General features: G+C 30.2%; 1 long non-coding RNA gene across 2 annotated transcripts; it reads right to left on the bottom strand.

Moving 5' to 3' along the window:
• Nucleotides 1-8,249: 8,249 nt before the first annotated feature.
• Nucleotides 8,250-10,766, bottom strand: LOC121229166 (uncharacterized). Of its 2 annotated transcripts, none has more exons than XR_005926801.1 (3): nucleotides 10,544-10,766; nucleotides 9,410-9,575; nucleotides 8,250-8,682 (listed from the first exon to the last, which is right to left on the bottom strand). It is a non-coding gene; the product is annotated as an uncharacterized lncRNA (long non-coding RNA). The 2 variants fall into 2 exon arrangements; XR_005926800.1 differs by having other exon boundaries at nucleotides 10,367-10,765.
• Between the last annotated feature and the right edge of the window lie 13,908 nt (nucleotides 10,767-24,674).

Here is a 24,674-nt window from a genome sequence, read left to right on the forward strand (position 1 = left end):
CATGTCTTTGTAGTGCTTATATTTTGGGGCTCAACTTTGATTTCTTTTGTTTATTGTGCTAATTGGTGGCCATGGGGTTGGTGTATTTTTCTCCTAGGTTGTCTTGTAACTTGGGTTGGACTTGTTTTAGGTCGATTTGAGTAGCTTGAATCAGCAAGAGGTATATTATAGACAAACTCACATCTATTACAAGATTTTATATTAACTTTTCATATAAATATTTTATTCATTTATTATTGGCTAAATGTTCAAAATAGGACTCAACCTTTTGCATTGTTCACGCGAAAGCTTTTTATTTACTTCAATTTAATTTGTAAAAAATCATGTAAATATTGACGTGTTTAAAATAAAATAAAATACTTAAATCATATATATAACTTGAAAAGAATATAATTTGAAACTTAATATACGATGTTTAAAAAACTTTTATTTCAACACTTTCGCGAAAAAATTTAACCCATATTTAATCATTTTGAAATAGTTTAATCTTTAACTGGTCTAATTTGAGCATTTACGATTACCCTTAATCATCCAAAGGGTTTTTTTTTTCTGCATATTCCAAATCTTCCATGTATCAATTTGTTTCGTAAAAAGCTCAACTTTGGTGTTTTGTGGGGTTTGAAAGAAGGCAGTGATAGTGATGGTGTCTCCAAATCTAAGCCACAGCGATGAAAGGGAGTTTGGTCAAATGGAACCCAGCTTTTAGGTTGGACCCGTCTGCCTACATGCACTTATCATCATCATTATTCAACATGATGTTTTCGATGGACCTACAAAACCACCGATTAAAGGGGCAATTTCAGATCAATATGAAAGGTACCATCTACTCCTTTAACATAATTATGTAAAATCGACGATTCAATTTAAAAACCTTAAAAGTTAATAAGTAATTTTCAAAAGATAATATTAAATATAATAAATAAGTAGATAATTATTTATTAATTTTATTTTAAAATAAAATTATTATGTTTAACTTTTATCTAAAACTATAAAAAATATTAATAAAATTAAAACAAAAAAATAAGTTAATTTATATTTACTTTTATCAAATAATATAATTTATTTCATAGCTTAATATTTATTAATATTTCAAACAACTTTCTAATACAATTTTGCACTTGCAAAATTTAATAATAAAAATACAACACTGATAACTTGTTTGGTTACTCAAGTAATAAAATGAAACAAAAACTTATTTATTACAAATATATTATAATAGTTGATATAAAATAAAGAATAGTTAGTGTAAAGAATAAAAATTGGTGTAAAAAATAAGACATCTTTAAAATAAATAATAATTATTTCTTTCTCTTTTCCTAAAAATAAATTATGTGAATGACTAAAAATTATAATTGAAATTAATTTATTATTAACTAATATACTAAAACGTGATGAAGGAAATAATATTAATTTTTCAAAATTTCAAATTATTGATTAATATTTTTTATATATATTTACTAAATTGAATATTTCCGGAAATGAAAAATAAATGAGAAATGAGAATAATTGAAAAAGTGGAAGAACAGTAAAGCTAAATACCAATTAAGACTCCCACATGAAAAGAAGAGAATTGAATCATGAGGAAGAGATGTTTAAAGCTTGTAAATTCATCAACTCCAAAACACTGTATCTAGATTCACCACTTTCTTTATTTCTATTCTTGTATGTTTTATATATTTTTTAATATTTTAACATTTTTATCATATTTGGATTTTTCATTGGGCTATATGGTCCGTTCGATCACTTGATTCTGTGGACATCTAAATGTGTGTAATCATATTTTATAAATATATACATAAAAAGCAGGTATTGAAGGGGGGTAGAACAGGTGGGCTTTTAAAGCATGGAACCTTGATGTTGAGCAATGATTTTGTCGGAGAAAGCATGGGTTACATTAAGTATTAGCTTAGCTAAATCAAAGGTAGAAATAAAATAAATAAATAAATAACCCAAAAAGGGTTTACAAATTGACATTCTCTTTGAAACATGTCGCTGACCAAACATCCCCCATCTTGTCCAAAACATGTTAATTTTGCCTCAACTCTTATCATGACTTCCAAAGGGTTTCATTTCTTTAGTTATGATACGAGCCCCGCCTTAAGATCGGCGCCAAGCGAGGGACAAGCTGCGATCGGACTAGAAATCAGGATTCAATTTATATATGGTATTAATATTATAATAATTTAATTTAGTTTAAATAATTTAGTTCAAAATTATTTTTTATTTCATGTTATCTACGGATTAATTTGTATTTATAAATTTTAATATTTTACATTTGTTTATTAAAATTTGTACTTAACTACTATTATAACTGAGAAAACAAAAAAGAAATTAATTTTTACAATTATTATAGTTTGTATTATGACAAAAATGATTAAGAACATAAAAATTGAATGTTTAAACTAAAAAATAATATAAATGTCTAAATGTAAAAATAAATGTGTTGACAAATTTTTTAAAAAAATTTAAACATGGGAAAAAATTTTGTACACCAACTTCATAAGCAGTGTCATGGGATTGACAAGTGTTTTATAGGAAATATAGTAAAACATTAAAAAATATACATGTCGATGTTTTAAGACTACTTGTAAAATAAATAAATAAACTACTAATATACCAAATACTCACCCAATAAAGATATTGTAATACCGATAATTATGGATTAACATTGAAATAGATGGATTACATTGTTTCTATGTAAGTGTAAAATATAAAATTGTGTTTATAGAAATGATTGAAATAGTTAGATTATAGTGTTTATTTTTTAAAAAAATATAAAATTTTGTTTATATAATTTTTAGGATTGAAATAGGTGTTTTCATTTAATTGTAAATTGTAAATTTAGTGTTTGTAGTTATATTCATATAAATTATGAAAAACAATTAAAAATGTTTTAAAATAAAATTGTGAATTTTGAATCATTGAAAATATTTTATTTATAAGGACTATAAGGGTAAATTTAAAATACAAAACACAGTAGAAGCAAATAAAAAAAAATGGAGGTTTTTATAATGCAATTTTCCCATATGATAAACCTATAAATTATCCATATGAATCTTGAACATAATATTTTACATAGATTAGGGAATTCATGATACAAAATAGCTTGTGAATGATGGTAGCATGGGCGAATCTATTCAAGAATTACACATGCTAACTATATTAATCACATAACAAGTTGGGAAACAATTAAATGAGGATTATTGGATTCAACGAAAGAAAATAGGAGTAGATTCCGCTCCAACAAAACCCTTGCCGAATTTTGCATTATTACTAGATTGAGTCTTTGTTCCAAATTTGCAACAACTTTAATTATCTTATATTATTTTCAATTAAATTTTTTGATGGGCTTTTGTTTACTAAGTTAGACTTGTATTCCTTCTAGTCTTAAATCATGTAGCTAGCCACCTTTTGTAAAACAATCTTGAATATTGAATGAAATATTTTTGAGAATTTTTTTCATCTTTGTTGGTTCCTACTTAATATTCCGTTGAATTAATATTATTCATTCTTACTTCTCTATAAGCAAAGGGTCATTGATCCTCGTTATTGGAAACCTCCTATTGGACAACCTTGGATTTTATTCCAATCATTATTAAGGTTTCCAATCATTTGCTATTCAGAGTTTTGGTTTTGTTTCAAATCAAGTTAATTTGTTCATTTTAGTTCTCGTGTTTTTTTTTTTGTCACTTGTATTTCTGTCCTTTAAATTACTAGTCTTCCTTGTTTGGTTTTTTCATTGAGTTTATTGTGTTCTTGTTGATTTTCAATGTTTGTTTTTAAAAGATAGTCGAATAAAAAAAAAGAAAAAAATCATGAAAAAAGTGAAAAATCCAAAAATGATTTTTTTTTTCAAAAAAAAAAGGTTAAAAATCATTTTGAAAAGCAATGTGAAAAAAAAACTTGAAAGAAATTTATTTGAGCCTTAATTTTGTTCTTTTAATCATTTCCTTTGAGATTTCACACTTGCTTTTAATAAAGCAAAAGTACAGGTTTTTAAGACGATTCAAAAACAAATGAAAAGATTTAATGACATATTGAAGAAACTTGTTGAATCTTCAAAGAAATCCAATGATCATTCTCCCAAAAGCACCAAAGGATTATCAACAATTTTTGGACATAATACAATATTTGGAATATTGAAAGCGATTTATGTAGCTTAAAAAAACGAAACAAGTCAAAAACACAAAAGGTAAAATCCCTTGAAAGCAAACAACAAAATTCTGTGAGGAAGTTGAAAACGAAACTTGAGAGATAGAAAAACATGAGAGTTCCATTATTGTGAGTGAAAAAAAAAGCGAGTATGATTCCATGTCTAATTTAGAGCGAACTGTTGGAAAATATGGATATCACATATATAATAAGGGTAATTACATATTATTATTTACTATCTTAGCCCAAATTAAAATTGATTTAATTTGGTTAAAATTTTATTGATTTTAATTATTAAATAAAGTACGAGTCAAATATGTGTAGATACTCTAGTAATTAAGTTCTAATCAATTTCTAATTAATGATGAGCTAATTAAGAATTAGGGCTAATGTGCCAAAGTTATATATATTAGGGTTATAGTCCTCAAATTACCCACAATATATCATTTCTAATATCTCATCCTTAAATATTCTCTGAATTTATTGTGTGCTAATTTGGAAGATCAAATTCTCAAGATCCGTAAATTTCAAGGAATTCATGGATTCAAGTACGCTCCCGCATCTAGTTTTGTTCTTTATTTATTCTTGATGATTTGACATGATAGATCCTAGTTTATTAGGTTTTATTTTTTATTTATCTTACAATTCTAACAAGTGGCATCCGGGCTTCGTCATGTTGAGTTATTGAAATGAATTGATTCTTTATTATTTTTGGATGATTCGTTTTTCTTTTTTAATTTTATGGATTTGATATTTTAATTATATATTATGTTGAATCTTTGAGATTCTAGATAAAATTTTTGGTTTTGATTCTTTAAATAAAGTTTTAGGGTTTTATAAATATAATCTAATTTAATATTTACATATGCTATTTGAAAGATGAAGGTTTATTTATTTATTTATTTATAATCAATTGATAAAAAATGATTTGTGAGATTTCTTTCTTTTTGTTTTGCACAATTATTTTATAAATTTTGGTTAAAGTCATTATTAGATTAAAGTTATAAACTTACAACTTTTTGCAATTGAAGAATTCCAATTGGATTGTATAATTGGTTTTGAAAGTTAATTCTCTTAATAATCGAATAAATAAATGTTGTTAAGATTTTTTTAGCACTATTTGTTTTAAAATTTCTGTTTGTGATTAAATGTATATGGAATTATCATATTTTGTCTTTATTCATGATGAATTATTTTCACCATTGAATTCAGTTTATCTAAAATGATTACTTTTGGTTTCTGCTATAATTATTTTATATAAGTTTTAGTCCTTATGGAACTCGATTAAAATTAAAATATTCGGGTTTTTTTTTAATATGGTGACTATGAATTTTCATAGGTAGTTGCGCATATGAAGGCTTTTATACAATTTGAGATTCTTTTTATATTTGATGGTTATGGATTTTTTTAAAACTTTGTTAAGAAGTTTTATGATAATGTCTTTAGTCATGAATATAAATTTGAGTTTACATGAATTATGTAAGGCAAGCCAGTATTATTTTTTCTATTATTATAATTGTGTATATATATTATATGCATATCAATGATTTTGAGAATTAATGCATGATTATAGTTGGTGTGAATAGGTGTTTATAACCATTATTCAATAAGATATCTTTTATAGTTTAATTCGTGAAATTAAGTTTTGATGAATATCGTTAAAGTTGTTAATTTTTTTTATGGTTATATATTCAATTTAATGGGTGCTTTGGTGCAAGATGAATTAATCTTTCATGTTTAATGTTTTGCATCATAGTTGCTGTTGAATTTTACAAATTGTGCAGCCTATTTCGATTCCTTTTCTTGGTGCATAATTGCTTATTTTAAAGTTATTTATATTAGTCAATGAATTTCAATTATCTATACTACCAAGATATAAACATATATATTTTTAGTTTTAAGTTTGGTCAAATAATATTTGGGTTTGACATAGTATTATTTCTAATATTCATTTAAATTATATTGGTATAGTCTACAGTATAAATTATGGGATATGTCAACTATTATGATTTTATTTCTGAGATATATTGACTTGAAATTTTCTTTCAAGTATTCATGTGAATCTCTGTTTAATCATAACTATAACTTTGGATTTACATGATATATTTAAGGTAAGTTTTTCTATTTGATTATGAATACATGTATATGCTGAATTGCTTTGGTGTTTTTGTCCATGTCAAAATTATGAATACATGTGCTTTTGTTAATTATTTGGCTTTGAACCACTATATTATTTCTATTTGGTTTTGATATATATGGTTTTGAAAAAAAAAAGAGTCAAAGATTAAGGTTTTTGGTTTTTTATTGCATTATTAATACAACCTTATTTTTAGTTATTTCGGAGTCTATAAAGCAATAAAAAAATAGTTTTGACATTTGACTATTGGGTAATTTTTAAATTTGAATATTGATATGTTTATATATATATTTTAAAATAACTTAATTGAAGCAATAAGTCACCAAAGTGATTTTTTTTTATAAATTATTTTGTTTAAAAATATAAAATTTTGTGTGCATGTAACTTATGTTAATATTAATCGGCCCAAATGAAGGTTAATAATATTACATGTGCAACTATGGCGATAAAAATGTGATGATTATTTGGTTTTACATGTGAGAATAAATCGGCCCAAAGGAAGATTTATTGTTCGAGATGTTTTTATTGTCAATGTTTGATTACTACACCAAGATATCACTTACAAGTTAATATTTTTTCCAAAGATGAAATATTAATAGAGTGTCCGATATGAGGTTTTCCTTTATTCAAATTATTTTGGTTTAAATTTAAAGTCTTATGTAAGGTTATTTTGATTTATTCAACTATTATTATATTTGCTAACATCACTGTATGTTGTTTTGGGATAAAGATATATACATATATATATGCATATATACTATTATCTTTTAATTTGGTTGAAAGATGAAATTAAGAGAAATATTTTGAAACAAATAAATTCAAATTTTGGCTTTAGGTTTTAATTAAAGATGTCTAATATTTTAAATAGATTAGTTGAAACAAAATGCCCCCAAAGTGACCTTTTTTGTGTAAATTAGTTTATTTGAAATATGAAGATAATTATATGTTTACTTGAAATATCAAGATGATTATATGTTTTTGTGATTCATGCGTTTATTAATTGACTCAAATGTAAGTTAATATTTGGCAGAATTTCAAAAAACATATGTGATGATAAATGTGTGACAATTATAAGGTATTTGTGAGCAAGTCTGAGAAGGTAAAGGTAATAGAATAAGTTCATAAGAACTTAGTGAGTTCCAATGAGATCATAAATAAGGATGTTGTTTGTACAATTGAATCTTTCAAAGGGTTTGTATAATTTCATAGAGTAGGCCCAATAGCGTATACAAAACTCAGATAGACTCAGTACGCCAACTTCCTTACAACATGGACGTATATTGGACACCAACTTACTCATAACTCAAATAATCTCTCTCCTCGCATCCCTCTTCCTTCTTCTCCCATTTGAATGATTCAAATATCAATGTAATTTATGGTTTATTAACTCTCAAATTAGTAAATAGTTGTAATTTATGACTACTAGATAAGTCTCCATGATATAATAACATTAACCATTTGAACAATAATAATAACATAATCTATAAAAAATATCTAACCAATTTGAATCATACAAAGGGAGAGGGACACACTACAACAAAACAGGCTTATCATGACAATTTTTTTGACTTTAGATGATGCAAAAAAGGTTGGAATAGGTCATCTCAATGCTTCTCTCGAAACTTCCAAAACTGTCGTCTATAGTGCAGTTGGCAAAAACCTAGTCAAGACCAACATTTAAAAAAGGTTGGAATAAACCCATCTAAAGCAACCTTAAAAAGGTAAGGATTGACCCGTCTAATGCAACCTTTAAAAGGCTGGAATAGACCCATCTAAGACAACCTTAAAAAAGTTGAGATAGACACGTCTAAGACAACTTTTAAAAGATTAGGATAGACTCGTCTAAAGCAATTTGTTTTCTATTTTTTATTATTTCAATATTAATATTTTTCATAAACATTTACAGTGAATAATGATAGAAATTGTGCTTTAAATACAACTAAAAACTATAAAATCAAAATAAAAATAAAAATTGAATATTCATTACAAAAATCGATCCAACAATCAAAATAAACTAACATTTAGCTGAAATGTATACCACCAGCATTCAATCCAATGTACAAAAGTAAACAAATAAAAAAGTACCTAAGACGATGGACATTGATATTGATATTGTGCTACATAAAAGCTAGTTCAGTCTGAAACTGCAACTTCAATTCCAAGAAACTCTGCTGATCTCTTATTTCTATAAGCGTAACCCCAAGTAGTGAAACATCTCCAGATCCAAGTATACCATCTACCCTAACAATCCATTTTGTTTACTACCTACTTGTAACATATGCAGTCTTCTCTCTTTTCACCATTATTGCTTCCTGACTCTTTGCTATATTTGGCGTTATCCATTGAGGCCCAGTCTTGCTGTAAGCCAATTGCAGACCTCATTCAACCTCAAACTGTTATAGTAAAATATAGCAAATTCAAAGGTGCATTAGATAGAAAATAGCAAATCAAATGAAACAGTATACCTCTTCCTTTAGAAGATTATAAAGTTCCTTTGGATTAACAACTTCAAACCCTTCTCCTAATAAACTTTTCAAACAAGAAATTGAAATCACGTTCCTTTAGGTGACATAAAGGCTTAATATGAAACTGGTAGCTTGTGTGCAACTAATTGTTAAAAAAAAAACTATTTGCATTCATAAATAGCATTTTTTATTTTTTTTAATCATAAACCTTGCTATTATGTTGTATGAAACTGTTTCCTTAGACATAAAGGCTTAAAGGTAAAATCAATAAAGGTGAAATCAATAAACTGTTAAAAAAATAAATTGTTAAAAAAATAAACTATTAAAAACTGTTAAGAAAATAAAAAGTGTTTCCTTAGACATAAAGACTTAATCTGAAACTAGTAGCTTGTGTGATATGACACTTAGTTTATACTTTCCTTAGTTAAAATAGGATTATGTTTGCATTCATAAATAAGTTGTATGCATGATGCCTAAGTACCTAATTTGTGTTACCACCATTGGCCCTTTTTACTTGCATACAACTATAAATAAATAGGATTTAGAGACCCACCTCATTTTCTAAGCACAAGGAGACAACTAAAATGCTCAATTGAGATTTAATGAAGATATAAATAAAGCCCTGGATGCAAACATGATTTTGTAGCTGCATTACCTTGCAACATTTCTGATTTCGTTTGTTGCTCCTTGAATTTTCTTCTTCACCGATTTAAAACTACTTTGTTGTTTCTTGCTCCAGTGAACTGAGGTTCTTCGCTTAAGAACATCTGACATACGAGGCAATCTTGAGGTCGAATCCCCTAAGCGAGTATTATCATAATCTAGTCAAGAATTGATCAGTCAAAATTTCAGTATATGAAAACTAATCAATTTAGTATGCAAAAAGTTTATTGTGGCTTCCAACTCTCAGGATGTAAAGCATTTGAGCATACCCTAAAGCATAACAATTATCATAAGCTGCTAAATTTCTGAACATAGAAAAGAAATATTTTAAAATTCCTAAAAATATTCATAGGTACAACCACGCACACAACAAAAAAGAGAAATAGAAAGATAGGAGAAGGCAGAAGCCATCTACTTTAGTGTCTTACTGTGTCAAAATTTGGGAAGAAAATTCTCCAAATGAGTGCTTTCAACCTTGTTGCTATATAAATGAAATAGGAATGCATCTCTATGATCCCAAAACACAACTTTTGTTCTTAGAAGTTAAAATTTAATAATAATAGTAATAATATAATCAATTCTCAGTAGCAAAGATTAGAAAATAAAAATATTTTGCAATCCTTAAAAGAAAATGCAAACAACTCACCAATTAGGTCACAAGTTTTTTAAACCAAATGAATTTTAAATTCAAAAAGATTCAGTAAAGAAATTCCTAGAAATACCTAAATTAATAAAGAGAAAAAAATGATACTAAAGGAAAATGAATCGAATTGCTTCTCATTTAAACAGATCAAAGAAATCAAAGTAAGCAAATAAGCATGAAATCCATAAAAACAACATAGAAACTCCAAAAAATGAAATGAACTGGTAAGCATAAATACCTAATTACAGATCTTAAATATAACAACGCGAGTAAAAATAGATCAAGAAAAAATAATGATTTACAAACCTCGAAGGAAAGGAGATGCGAGGAAAGAAGAAAATGCTGAAATTTTTCATTGCCATTTCAGAGAGTTAAACTAGAAGAATAAAGATAAATTCTATATAATATACCTAACATGCAAGACCAGAAGAAACAAGTATATATATATACAAGAGCTGAGAGACGTAGAAAAAGGAAAAAGACCTTGAAGAAAAGAGAGAGCAATAAGCTAAAGAATCAAACAGATAGAAAGCTTCTTCAATGCCCCAACAAAAGCAACCATTGAAAGGCTAATAGATTATCAAACTCAAAGCAAGAATCTTTTAAAAAAGAATAAAATATAAATAAAAGGGTATTACATTCATTCAACAAGGAATGCAACTATCAACGGTATTTAAAATCACTACAACAAGGGCCGGTGTAAGTCATTAATGTTTAAATGAATGCATACCAAGCTATTTCCTCCTTGGTGTTAACTCCCTCAATCTGGATCAAAGAAGTATTTGGGTACTAGTTCGACTTTAACCTAACCGCACCACCACCATCAAACAAATCATAAGCTTCAATCCCGAACAAAAAATATAACCCCCAAAATCAAGTTCTAGTTCTTCAACTCAGTACATCTAAAAAAACACAACTCCAAACCCTCATTCTTAAAACCTAGAAATTCAATCACCCTTTATTACCCAAACACTAATTTTAATTCTGTTACGAAACAATTTTAATGGCCTTTATTATTTTTTCTATTTTAGTTGTGTCTGTTAAGTCTTTGTTGTCAGACGCTGCGTTTTATTTTAGTGTGTTTTGTTGTTCACAACACTATTATTGAAACGGTGTATTTTAGTCTTTTTTTTTTCTGATAGGATAAGTCTAGGCTACCATACATATATAACTATAACTAAAGGCCAAAGAGGGTTATGAAATTTGAAAATCAAAATTTTAGTATTCTCTTTTCTTCTCCTTCTTTCTCTCGACTCATTCTCGTCTTTTCTCTATTTTCTATTATTACAGATTCATTCTGTGACAAAGGTATCAGAGCTGTTTCGATTCTCATGGCTGTGGAGGGAGTGTCTACAAAGATGCAGAAGGAACTTAGATTGTTACAAGGAGAACTTACTCAGCTGCAAGTTGAATTCGCTCAACTAGACGCAAGGATTGATGCATGTTTAAAAGACTTCCAGGAGGGAATTAAGTCCGAGGTTCAATCGGAGGTAAGATCTGAACTTAGATCTGAGCTCCATTCGTTATTTGAACAGTACTTTGGATAGAGTCCTCCTGTTACAGTTGTTGGTGTAGCGACTGGTAAAGGAAAGGGTATTTTAGGATCTCCTCCTGGGTTTCCAGTAAGGGAACATCTCTTGGTGTCACCTATATCTGATTTAGGACATTCGAATATGTCCTCACGTAATGGTACTTTGGATGTCGGAGATTCTTCATTTCGGGTAGATTGTCTACACTTTGATTGTGGTAATATTAGAGACTGGTGGTTTAAGTTGGAACAGTACTTTGAGGCTGAAGGAATTGGTGAACAGGTTAAGGTTAGAGTTGTTATGTTGCATTTAGAGGGAAATGCCCTAGAATAGCATCATTTTTTTGTTAACAAACATGGCAGACTGCATCAGTTGACTTGGGAGGTGTATTCAAAGGGTATTAGGGAGCGTTTTGGATCTGAATATTTTCTTTATCCTATGACAGAATTGGTAACTCTTAAGCAACAAGGATCTGTTGACCAATTTCATGATGAATTCCTGAGTTTGCTAAACAACTGAACTTACCTGAAACTTATGCTTTGAGTATATTCATTAGCAATTTGAAGCTTGAAATAGGTCAGTATCTCAGATTGTTTAAGCCTCAAACACTGGTAGAGGGTTACAATTTAGCTAGGCAGGTTGAGAACATTGTGTTTGGGCTAGTAAAGAAGGGATTTGTTGCTGGTTTTGGGATTAATTCATCAAGGCCTTTATTCCTTAATTCGAGGGTGCAACAGGGAATGGGAAATTCAACTATAGCAGGGGGTCTCCGAGTGGTAATTCAGGACAACAAGTTCCATCTAAATCTCTGTCTCAAGCATAACTGGAGGATAGAAGGAAAAAAAAGGCTTTGTTTTTAGTGTGGCTCAAAATATTCACCTGGTCACAAATGTTCTAAGTCTCAATTGTTTAAGCTTATCATTGAGCCGAGTTGGGAACAAGGTTCTGATTTGAAGAGTCCAAATTCTGAAGGCCTTCAGGAATATTCTAACCAATTGGATTTCACAGACCAGATTTCAGGAAGTCCTGTGCTATCGTTGTATGCTCTTCAAGGGCTGCAGGGTCATAACACTATGCGGTTTTCAACTATTATTGGTCATACTGCAGTGGTTGTACTAGTAGACTCTGACAGTACGCATAACTTCATAGATTTTAAGATGGCGAAAAGGTTGCAATTGGAAATAGAATCAGGAAGTACCCTGAGAGTGATGGTTGCAAATGGGGTTCGATTATCCACTCAAGGTTTGTGTAGAGCTGTTTCATGGGAAGCACAAGGATATAAATTTTCTACTGATTTTTTAGTGTTATCAGTAAAGGGATTCAACTTAGTGCTTGGCATTCAATGGTTGTTGTCTCTTGGTCCGATTGTATGGGATTTTTCGAATTTAACCATGCAGTTTCAACATAGGGGGCAAACTTTTATTTTGCATGGTATCGTACCTGGTTCCCTACAAATTATTACTAGTCACCAGCTTTCTAAGTGTCTCAGTTTGGTAGGTAATGGCCCTCGTCCTATGTTGTTGGCTTCTTGTGATCAGACTGCTATCACACTGCAACCAGTTCAATTGCTGCCAGATTTGCAAGGTATCTTGGATGAGTTTGAGGATGTATTCCAAACTCTTACTGGTCTACCTCCTCCTCATCTGCAAGACCACAGAATTCTTTTGACAGATGAGACTAAGGTTGTGAAGGTGAGGCCTTATAGATATCCTGTAGTTCAGAAGATTGAAATAGAGAAACTGGTACAAGAAATGTTGTAAGCTGGAATCATTCGTGATAGCAACAGCTCGTTTGCATCTCCTGTGGTGATGGTCAAGAAGAAGGACGGTAGTTGGAGGTTGTGGGTTGACTATAGGCAGCTTAACCAACTGACTATCAAAGATAGATTTCCTATTCTAATTATCGAGGAGCTCTTGGATGAATTGGGGCAAGCACATTTTTTCTCCAAGTTGGATTTACGTTCAGGCTATCATCAAATTTGAATGTGGGAATCCAACGTGTACGAAACTGCTTTTAAGACTCATGACGGCCATTATGAGTTTTTGGTCATGCCATTTGGCTTGACCAATGCACCCTCTAGTTTTCAGTCCTTGATGAATTCTGTTTTTCGATCCTTTTTGCGAAGATCGGTTCTTGTTTTTTTGACTATATACTTGTGTATTCACAGAAGTGGGCAGACCATTTGATTCACTTGCAAGAGGTGCTCCAAGTGCTGTACTCTAATCAACTTTATGCTAAGAGGTCCAAGTGCATTTTTGGGGCTACCTAAGTGGAGTGTCTGAGACATGTTATTTCTCAAGGTGTCGTCAATATGGACCGAGCTAAGGTGGCTGCTGTGTTGGACTGGTTACCTCTAAAGTCGGTCAAGGAGTTGCGTGGCTTTCTTGGGTTATCCAGGTATTATAGGCATTTTATTAAGGGTTATGGCTTGCTCGCTAAGTCCCTTACTACGCTGTTAAAGAAGGATGTTTCATGGCAATGGACATTATTTGAGCAAACTGCTTTTGATCAACTCAAGACCGTTGTTTGTCAAGCTCCTGTTCTTGTTTTATCAAATTTTCAAGAGCCTTTTTGTGTAGAAACAGATGCTAGTGGACAAGGAGTTGAGGCAGTTTTGCAACAAAATGGTCGACCATAGCATACTTTAGTAAGGCCTTGGGTGTCAAATACCAAGCCTTATCCATCTATGATAAAAAGATGCTGGCAATCTTGTTGGCTGTTAAGAAATGGCATTCCTATTTGGTTGGTCGACATTTCTTCATTAAGACGGACCACCAAAGTTTAAAATTTCTATCTGAACAACAAGCAATCACTCCTTATCAGTAAAAGTGGGCTACCAAGATGTTGGGATATGATTATTAGATCTCATACCGCAAAGGAGTTCAGAATACAGTGGCTGATGCTTTGTCCAAGAGAGTTCCTGACCACACACATCAATTACTGCAATGTGAAGGTAGTGTGGACACTTCTTGGTCTGACTTATGGACACGTATTATGGCTTCTTATGCAGCAGATAAGAAGCTCTCTCAACTACACTTCTTGGTCAGGATGTTCAACCGCAGCCCCAACTACACTCAAAGTATTCGTGGCATGGTACTTTCCTTCATCGATTGGGTAAAATTGTGGTGGGAAATGACCTTCAACTTCGCAAACATATTTTTAGTCTCTTTCATGACGGTGCCTTGGGTGGTCATTCAGGTGTCCATGCTACTCGTCATAGAATTTCGGCTTTACTCTATTGGAAGGGAATTTCTACCGATGTAAAGCGTTGGGTTTGTGAGTGCGTGGTTTGTCAACGTTGCAAAGCTGAAAATTCTGCTTCTCCTGGCCTTTTACAACCATTACCTATTTCGGATCGTGCTTGGGCTGCATCAGCATGGACTTCATTGAGGATCTGCCTTTATCCCAAGGGAAATCAACCATTTTTGTTGTGATTGATCGTTTGACCAAGTATGGTCATTTCCTTACTTTGGTTCATCCCTTTACTGCTTTCACTGTTGCTTAAGAGTATCTTCACCACATTTACAAATTGCATGGAATACCCGAGGCCATCGTCTCTGATAGGGATAAAGTTTTTTTAAGCAATTTTTGGCAGGAATTATTTTGACATTTGGGTGCTAAATTGAAGATGTCTACTGCTTACCATCCACAAACTAATGGTCAGACAGAAATTCTCAACAAATGCTTAGAAAGTTACTTGCGTTGCATGACTGGTGAGAAGCCTTCTGCTTGGGCGTCTTGGCTTCCTTTGGCAGAGTGGTGGTATAATACCACTTTTCATTCGGCTATTCGGTCTACTCCCTATGAAGATCTTTATGGGCAGGAACCACCTCTCCACTTACCTTACTTGGCTGGTGCTTTTCCGGTTGCTTCTGTTGATCGTACCTTGCAACATCGAGAGGTTATGTGCAAGGTTTTGAAATTTCATCTTACTCGCACTCAAGATCGAATGAAACAAATGGCAGACAAACATCGGTCGGAATAAGAATTTCAAGTGGTCAATTTGGTGTATTTGAAGCTGCAACCATATCGTCAACATTCTTTGCGCAAGTTTAAGAACCAGAAGCTTTCACCTCGATATTTTGACACTTTTCCAATTGCAGCTCGGGTGGGATAGGTTGCTTACAAACTCTTGTTACCCCCTTCAGCTCGGATCCACTCTACTTCTCATGTTTCCCAATTGAAGAAGCATATTGGGTCTGCAGTGAGTGCTTCTACTTTGCTCCTGTGGTCTCCAATATAGCTCTTCTTAAAACACCAATTCGTATCTTGGACTGATGCCTCGTCAAGCAAGGTAACCATGCTACTGTAGAGGTTCTCGTTGAGTGGGCGGACACCTTTCCTGAGGATTTTACTTGGGAGAATTTAGAGGCCCTTCAACGTCGTTTTCCTGCATTTGGTCCTTGAGGACAAGGATTTTTTCTCAGGGAAGGGGTATTTGTTACGAAACAGTTTTAATGGCCTTTATCATTTTTTCTATTTTAGTTGTGTCTGTTAAGTCTTTGTTGTCAAACACTGCGTTTTATTTTAGTGTGTTTTGTTGTTCACAACACTGTTATTGAAACGGTGTGTTTTAGTCTTTTATTTCTGATAGGATAAGTCTGGGCTACCATACATATATAACTATAACTAAAGGCCAAAGAGGGTTATGAAATTTGAAAATCAGAATTCTAGTATTCTCTTTTCTTCTCCTTCTTTCTCTCGAATCATTCTCGTCTTTTCTCTATTTTCTATTATTTCAGATTCATTCCGTGACAAATTCAAAAATGAAGCATTACCCAACTCTTATAGTCAATAAAAAAACCTATTTTAGTTGAAATGCTTTATAAAAATAAGAACAAAATGGATGAACAACTAGAAAAAAGTTTAAAAAAAAATCAAGTTTAGGTAATCTATACAATAAAAAAGAAGCTGCAAATTAAAAATTCACACTCTGATGCTTAAATTTTCTTAGGATTTTTTTAAGAAAAGGAAAAGGAAAAGATGAAATGGTTACCTTCTGCGAAATCAACAGTTACCTTACAAAGATCATCAATTGAAGAAAGAGGTAAAATCCCTAGATTGATATACCATTGAACGCCTCTCAAGCTACCAAAATGAGGTAAAAAAATGTGTTCCACAACAAACAAAGAGAAACAACTAATTTATTGATAAAATACCAGAAATCGAAAGACAAGCAGAGAAACCCAACAAAAAGAAAAAAACTGCAAACCAACACAGGAACTTATTTATCCCCATCAATTTTTCTTTAGACAATTATGCAGCAGATCAGGCTTGCTAGTTTTAGGGGCAACGTATTATAAATTGAAGCTTCTTTAGTCTTGGAGCAGCTTCAGTCGATGTTTTTTGAAGGGAAGAAGCTTAATTATGGCTGAAAGTTTGAAAGTTTTAATGGGAATTGAAAGTAATATAAAAGTTTGAAAGTTTTACTATGAATAAGGGTGATTATGAAGACAACTGAAAAGAAGAGAAACTGATGAAGAAGAACTAAACAAGGATGGAGGGTTTGATTTAGGGCTTTTGATTTTTTATTTGAGGGATTTGATTTCAGGATAGGATTTAGGAAATAGGAATGAGATTTTGATTTGGGGAAAAAGGGGGAAAGGAAGGATTTGGGGGGAAAGTAGACATAAAATAATTAGACTAAATAATAATAATATAAATTTTAATTTTAAAAAGCCAAACAATTTAATTTTTTATTTGTTTATATTAGTTTCAAAATTTTAGAATTTTTTTTAATTTAGTTCTTAAACTTGAATTTAGTTGATGACATAGCATAATATTAGTTTTTTATATAATTCATTTTGTTATGAATATCTTATTTTATTATTTTTCATTTTTATTTCATTATACGTTATCATTGTTTTTATTAACTTATTTTACCTTTTGATCTTAAGGATGATGAAAGATTTGGTACCATTATCTATATGAAATCGAGAAGTAAGATTCACTCTCAAAGTTTGCTCTTTGATATTTGCTTGGGGATGATCTCTTTCTCTTTATTACAAAGGATGTTTATAATCACTACTTCTCATCCATGGTAACGTAAGTCAATCTAATCAACTTATTTTGAAATTTGATTTGATTTCTATTAAAAAGTTTAATTTATATAATTCACTATCCATATCTCTATGAATTTATAAAACCTTTCACGCATTTAGTTATTGGGATTTTTATATGGAGATAAATATTTTTTTCATTTTTAATAGAACTAATTGGTTTAATTATGATTTTGATTAAGATATATGATTATTGTGGAATGTGAGTAAAAATACTTACTTCACATGAACTTTGGGATATTCACCATGTCTGTGATAATTTCATATCATTATTTGAGAGGAAATTATGTCATAAGAGATGGAGGTTAGAAAATATTTATGTTTAAAATTTTATAGCTATAAAGTTGTCTTAATTTGACATTATAATATTTTGCATTTTGTTGTGGTATGATATATAAAAATATATATTATCTAACCACAATGATTTATTAGTGACATGGATTTATTATTTGTTAAATTTAATATATGTTTTATTTATACCTATTCATTTTATTTTTATATGAATAAATAAAATTTTATTTAAAATAAATTAAGCATTCATTAAGGTTATACAATAAAATAATTATATGCTCCTGAAGAGCTAATATTGCATCAAACTGTAAAAAGCTCTTTAAGAGCTTATATTTTAGCTTCTTGTGATGCAAAATTTTATAAAATATAATATTATTTTTCAGATCAAGAAGATATATGTTAAATAAAACCTTCATGTGTTTTACATTAAAACCATATATATAAATAGCATGAGATACTCATGTATTTGTATTATATATATTCCCGAAGGAATACATTACACCATATGATTGAAATATCTAATGTGCTCCTACAGTAACAATATTGTGAAAATTATGACTTTAAAAATATTTTCGAACGATCTCATACCTTATAGTGGCTAAGCAAAATAATAAGTTACCAATGAAAAATTATGAAATTCTTCCCACTAGTTTTGCTTCATTCCCTAAAGTGAATGTAGTGGTACATGACAATTATGAAAAATAAAAATATAGAGATCATGATTCTTGTTGTAATTGAGGATGTGATTGGAGACTAATCATGACAACATAAATAGATAGATTTTGATTTGAAATCCACGCATGTTTTGTGATGGTGATTATTAAATAAAGAATCAATGGAAGCGTTTAGAAGTCTGTCCTACTAGATTTATTGTATTCCCTGAAGTGAATACAAACATAAAGAAAATAAAAGATATAATCATGGACCACTAAAAGTGAGAACAATGAGAGTTCTCAAGATAACTTTTTAAAGGGTAAAGATAACTTATGTTATCAATGTGGTATGAAAGATTATTGGCCAGATGTGGCATATGCCTAAATATTTTGTTTCTGTTAATATTTTCTGAGGAAGGATATGAGAATGTAGTAATAAATTCTATTGTTATAGATAGAAAGTATTTATCTTATTTGGTACCAAAACAAATAAATATTATTCTAATATTTAATAGTACAAAATTAGTTGAAAGCTCTAGAAGAGCTAATATATTAATATCTTGTGATGGTTAATACATTAGTTTTAAAAGATATTTATAATGGATCTTAAATTGAGATTGTAAATGAGGAAAATATAATATTTTATATGAATCACTATTGCTATAAATATCTATTTTGAAAGGATGAGAGAGGATTGTGTTATTAATTTATATTTATTTTATAATCTTTGTGATCTTCTTTTGTCATCATCCCCATTAAAGGGTTGGAAGCAAAATATTTGACTGTGAAAGATATATTTATGAGCAATAAAATATGATAATTCTATCTAAAGCTCGTTATGGTTGGATGCACCTGAAGTTGCAATTTTTCTTTTTTAGATATTTGAAGATTTTGACATATTTCTTGAAGCGAATTTTGCATATAATTGTTTGGAAATTATATTTATTTTCTTGACTTATTGACATTATAATATTCACATTGATTTAGACATTTAAAGTAGTAAATGCCACAATAGCACTTATATGTGGATACAAAGTAAAAGGAACAACAGTAAAATTATTAATTTGTTACAATTTAGTACAATTGAAACAAATGTTAAAGTAAACCAGAAGTTTAGTGATACAAATGCATTTACTACTTGGCATGACTAGTTAGACCATCCTGAATCATATATGATGCGAAAATTAATTAAGAATTCATATGGACATTCATTAAAGAACTAGAAGATTCTTTAATTTAAATGAATTTTCATATGTTGTTTGTTCTTAATGAAAATTGACTATTAGAAACTCACTAGTTAAAGTTGAGATTTATTGTCTTACATTTCTAAAACGAATATGGGCCTATTCATCCACCATGTGGATGGTTTTGATATTATATGATTTTGGTAGATACATCTACAAAATAATCACATATGTGTTATCAATTTGCAACTTGCCGTTTGCAAGATTGCTTGTTTAAATAATTAATTTCAGATCATGCAATTAAAACAATTACTTATGATATTGATTGAGATTGAAAAACTTTTGTAAAAGTTTGCGCATAATGGTTTAGAGAAATTATCGACTAAACACCTGTGATTAATGTCTAAACCATTGTAAACCCCTTACCGTATCCAAGGCCAGAACAGAGTACGAGGCATTACCAGACTTAACAATACATATAGACGAAAACCGGGTCATAAAATTTCATTTAATTCAAAACTTTTCGAACACATGCATAACAAACAAAGCTAACTATATCATCACATCAAAACATAGGACATGGCACGATTAATTAAACTTATAAACCATAATGGATAAGGACCACATCTCATGATTTTATACGATAACTCAATGCAGACTGATACGTATGGTCAAAATCATAATAAAAATACATATCACAAACCAACTTCCTATACATGCCACTCACTTGACATTTCTAATATTTGAATTAATTTTCCCAAAAATGATAGTTTGATAGTGTGATTTTGCCTCCAACGATCTCCAACCCCGAGCCGACCTGCCAATACAAAAGAAATGGAGAGGATGGGTAAGCTTTACGTTTAGTAAGTTCATATGAAAATAATAAGAAATTACTACCATGCTTTTCAAGATAAAACACTATAATTGTACAATTACACATATTCGGGACAGGCTGTTTTCTGGAGTCCTGGTGTTAAAAAAAATCATATCTCAAGTTACAAAACTCGAAATCCAATTCCATAAATTTTCTATGAAACAAGACTCATATTTCTACTTACTAATTCTGTACAGTTTATTAGTTAAAGTCTCTCCTGTTTCAGGGTATGACTACTCTAACTCCTGTGCACTACGAACCGAATTTCTCCCTGTACAGAATTTCAACGACCATGCCGTTTGTTTCCCTTAAAATTAGATTCAATAAGGAATCCATGAATGTAAGGTATGACTCTCAATAATTTTTGTACAATTTATGGTGAATTTCTAAAGTCAGAATAGGGGATCTCGAATTCATTCAGACCCTATTTCACAAGAATTCAAATATCACACAATATAGAATTCTTTTGCTTCCCCTGTTTCTTTCATGTGAAAATAGACTTATTAAGCTTTATTTCCATAATTTTTTTTAAATTTAATTAAACTTACACAATTTTTGGTGAATTTTCAAAGTCATGCACTGCTGCTGTCTAATACTGTTTTACTACTAAAGTTCACTTTTACACAATTTCACTTAATCCATTCCATTTTACCAAGGTTCGCTCAAATATTGAGCATATTACTCATAAATTCAAATAAACATATACTTGCACTTGTTCATCACATAATCACTTTCACATGTATTTTCATTTAATCGATTTCCCGTTGAACTCATCGGAATAATAACAGATACACAATTGCCTGCACATTTTCCCATTTCCACACTTGTAGCCGAAGCTATCTGGTACGCATAGTACCTTGCACTTAGTACTACACATGCGACCAACAGTCTGGTACACGTAGTAGCCTGCACTTAGTACTACACACATGACCTCACCATCTAATACACGCAGTAGCCTGCACTTAGTACTACACACGTGATCATAGTTTTCGGGTACGCATAGTAGCCTGCACTTAGTACTACACATGCGACCTCGTAATAGATCATTCGTATCATTTTTATTCCGAAGGTTCAATCGGGAAATTCCTCACTTTTCAACATTTTACTAAATTGTCTGTAATCAATTTAAATTCATAATTTACATCAAATAACCATTTGATAGGCAGCCACATTTCATATGATATCAAAATATAATAACATAAAAAGAATCGATAGATTATTTATGTATGAATTTACTCGAAGTGTCGATCTCACTATCCATAGTACCAATTGTCCATTCATAGTATAATAAGGCACAACTCAAATATCAAATCAGCTTTTAAGAATTTACATAACATATATCACATATTTCATATATCACTTGTCATGTATCTTCATTTTCTTGCATTTCATGTAATATTCTTTCATGTCATATTTCCACATCATAAACACCATTCCATCAACTTTTCCAATATATTAAATCATAAAATATATGCAATAATAGTAAGAAATATAATTCAAACATAACATTGCATTATTATTATCATACGAACTTACCTCGATCCAGAAACAACAATTTACCATTTTAGTCCATAACCTTGTATTTTCCTGATTTAAGCTCGAATCTCGATTTCCTTCATCTATAATATCATATTTAGCCTAATAATTAGTCACACTATTCATACGGGTCCAAAAATCATATTTTTAAAAATTTCCATTTTGGCCCCTAAACTTTTGCATATTTGCACTTTTGCCCCAAGGTTTGGAAATTAAACTTCATCCTATTTTCTTATGTTTTATGACGTGCTGATCACTTTTCCCTTCTATGGTAACATCAAATTCTCACTCTAACATGTACTTATGACTATTAGGTATTTTTACCGATTAAACCCTTTTGCTCGTTTTCACTTAAAACCGAGTAGCACAAGTTGTCTAACATAATTTAAAACTTCATATTCTATCATAAAACACCAAAATACATAAATTTCACCTATGGGTATTTTTCCAAATATGAACCCTAGGTTGAATTATTGCTAGCATAAGCTAAATCAAGTTACCGGGACTCAAAAAACGTAAAAATCATTAAAAACGAGGCTAGAACGGACTTACAATCAAGCTTGGAAGCTTGGAAACCCTAGCCATGGAGTCTCCCTTGGTATACACGTCCATGGTGAAGAAGATGAGCAAAATTGGCTTTTAATTTTGTATTTTAATTCATTTTACCCCTAAATGACCAAAATGCCCTTACTACTAAACTTTCCAAAAATTCCATTCATGTCCAATATCTGTCCATAAACTTTGAAATTGGTCAAATTTCTATTTAAGACCTCATAATTAATATTTCAAAGCAATTTCATACTAGAAACTTCTAGAATGCAAGTTTTGCAACTTATTCAATTTAGTCCCTAACTTCAAATTAAGCACTTTATGCATAGAATTTCTTCACGAAATTTTCACACAATCATGAAATCATATCATAGACCTCAAAATAATCATAAAATAATTATTTCTATCTCAGATTTGTGGTCACAAAATCACTATTCCGATTAGGCCCTAATTCGGGATATTACAACCATTACTTATGATAACTAAACTTTCTAGTTCAACATGAGATTATGTTGATTTACGTGTTGTACGCATCAAGCCAATAAGTTATAAATAGTCCCCATTACAACTGGTTTTTGGTCAAGATTTAAATATTTCTCATCTTTAAATTTTTTGTATGTGCATATATGTTTCAATTGCTCTATCACAACGCACAAAAATGAGTGAATCCTTAAATAAAGTTCAGAATATATATTAATTACAAGTCTCCTTGTATTGTTAGATGTTTTGAATGTTTTTAAGATTCAATTATGTCATGATTTGTAATTATAATTTTGGTTCGATAGTTTTCACGGCATTAGGGGGAGAGAAATTATAACTTGTAATGAGTTAGGGGAGAGTAATTTGAACCAGAAGTTCAATAAAGATAACTCATTGCAAGTTAACTGTTAGATGTATTTACAAACTTAATGAGAATAGCCAAGTGTTATATGACATCTAATATTTTAATTTGAATCAAAGTCCTAGTAAGACGATCAATTAGAATAAATAATAGATTGATCGATTCTAAAGATAAAAATTCTTTTAGAAGGTCATATAGTGGAGGCGGGTACTCTAGAAGAGACTCAAGACATAACTAATAATTAATACTCTAAAAGGGATTTAGGTACCTAAAACTGAAGATTAAATTAATGAAAATAAGAGATCTCGATAAGTTATGTCAGTTTGAGAAAATGTGGAACCAATAATAAAAGTGGTCGACAATGGTTTTGCATGCAATATTATTATTGAAATAATGAAATAAATCTTGAATAAATCTATTGAAAAATATAGATATGGAATAAATTGATTAAAATAGAAAGACACAACTCAAGTACAATTAAATTCGTAAAGTTTCTAGACCAGTAGTCCAAATATCTAAAGGTATAAAGCCAATGAGGGTGCAAATGAAATAGTTTTACAAAAGCAGAATAAAAATATGAAGTTTTTCGCTAAGTTCTGGCATTGATTATAAAAAGATATAATAATTTTTGTGGTAAATGCAATAACCTTTAGATATATTATTTTGACAATTCATAAAAGATTTAATTTACATCCAAAGGTTATTATTACAATCTTTTATGAATCACTATATATTAAAGTTTATATTAAAATCCTTGAAGGATTTAGGATGCTAGAAGCATATTGAAATTCTCGAGAAATTGTTTGGCATCATATTATGCGTATTATAGATTGTGTACTCTTTTTCCTTCATTAGGTTTTTATCCCACAGGGTTTTTCCTAATAAGGTTTTAACGAGGCACATTATCTACCAATGGACATCCAAGGGGCAGTGTTATGAATATCTTATTAATGTTTTCCTAATAAGGTTTTTATCCCACAGGGTTTTTCCTAATAAGGTTTCAATGTACTATTAGAATTAGATCTCTACTTCTTTTATACTTCTTATGCCTATAAATAGAGACTCTGATAAAGCATTGTTATCATCCCTTTTGATCAA

Source organism: Gossypium hirsutum, chromosome A05 (assembly GCF_007990345.1).
Source record: "Gossypium hirsutum isolate 1008001.06 chromosome A05, Gossypium_hirsutum_v2.1, whole genome shotgun sequence".
Classification (NCBI taxonomy): Eukaryota; Viridiplantae; Streptophyta; class Magnoliopsida; order Malvales; family Malvaceae; genus Gossypium; species Gossypium hirsutum.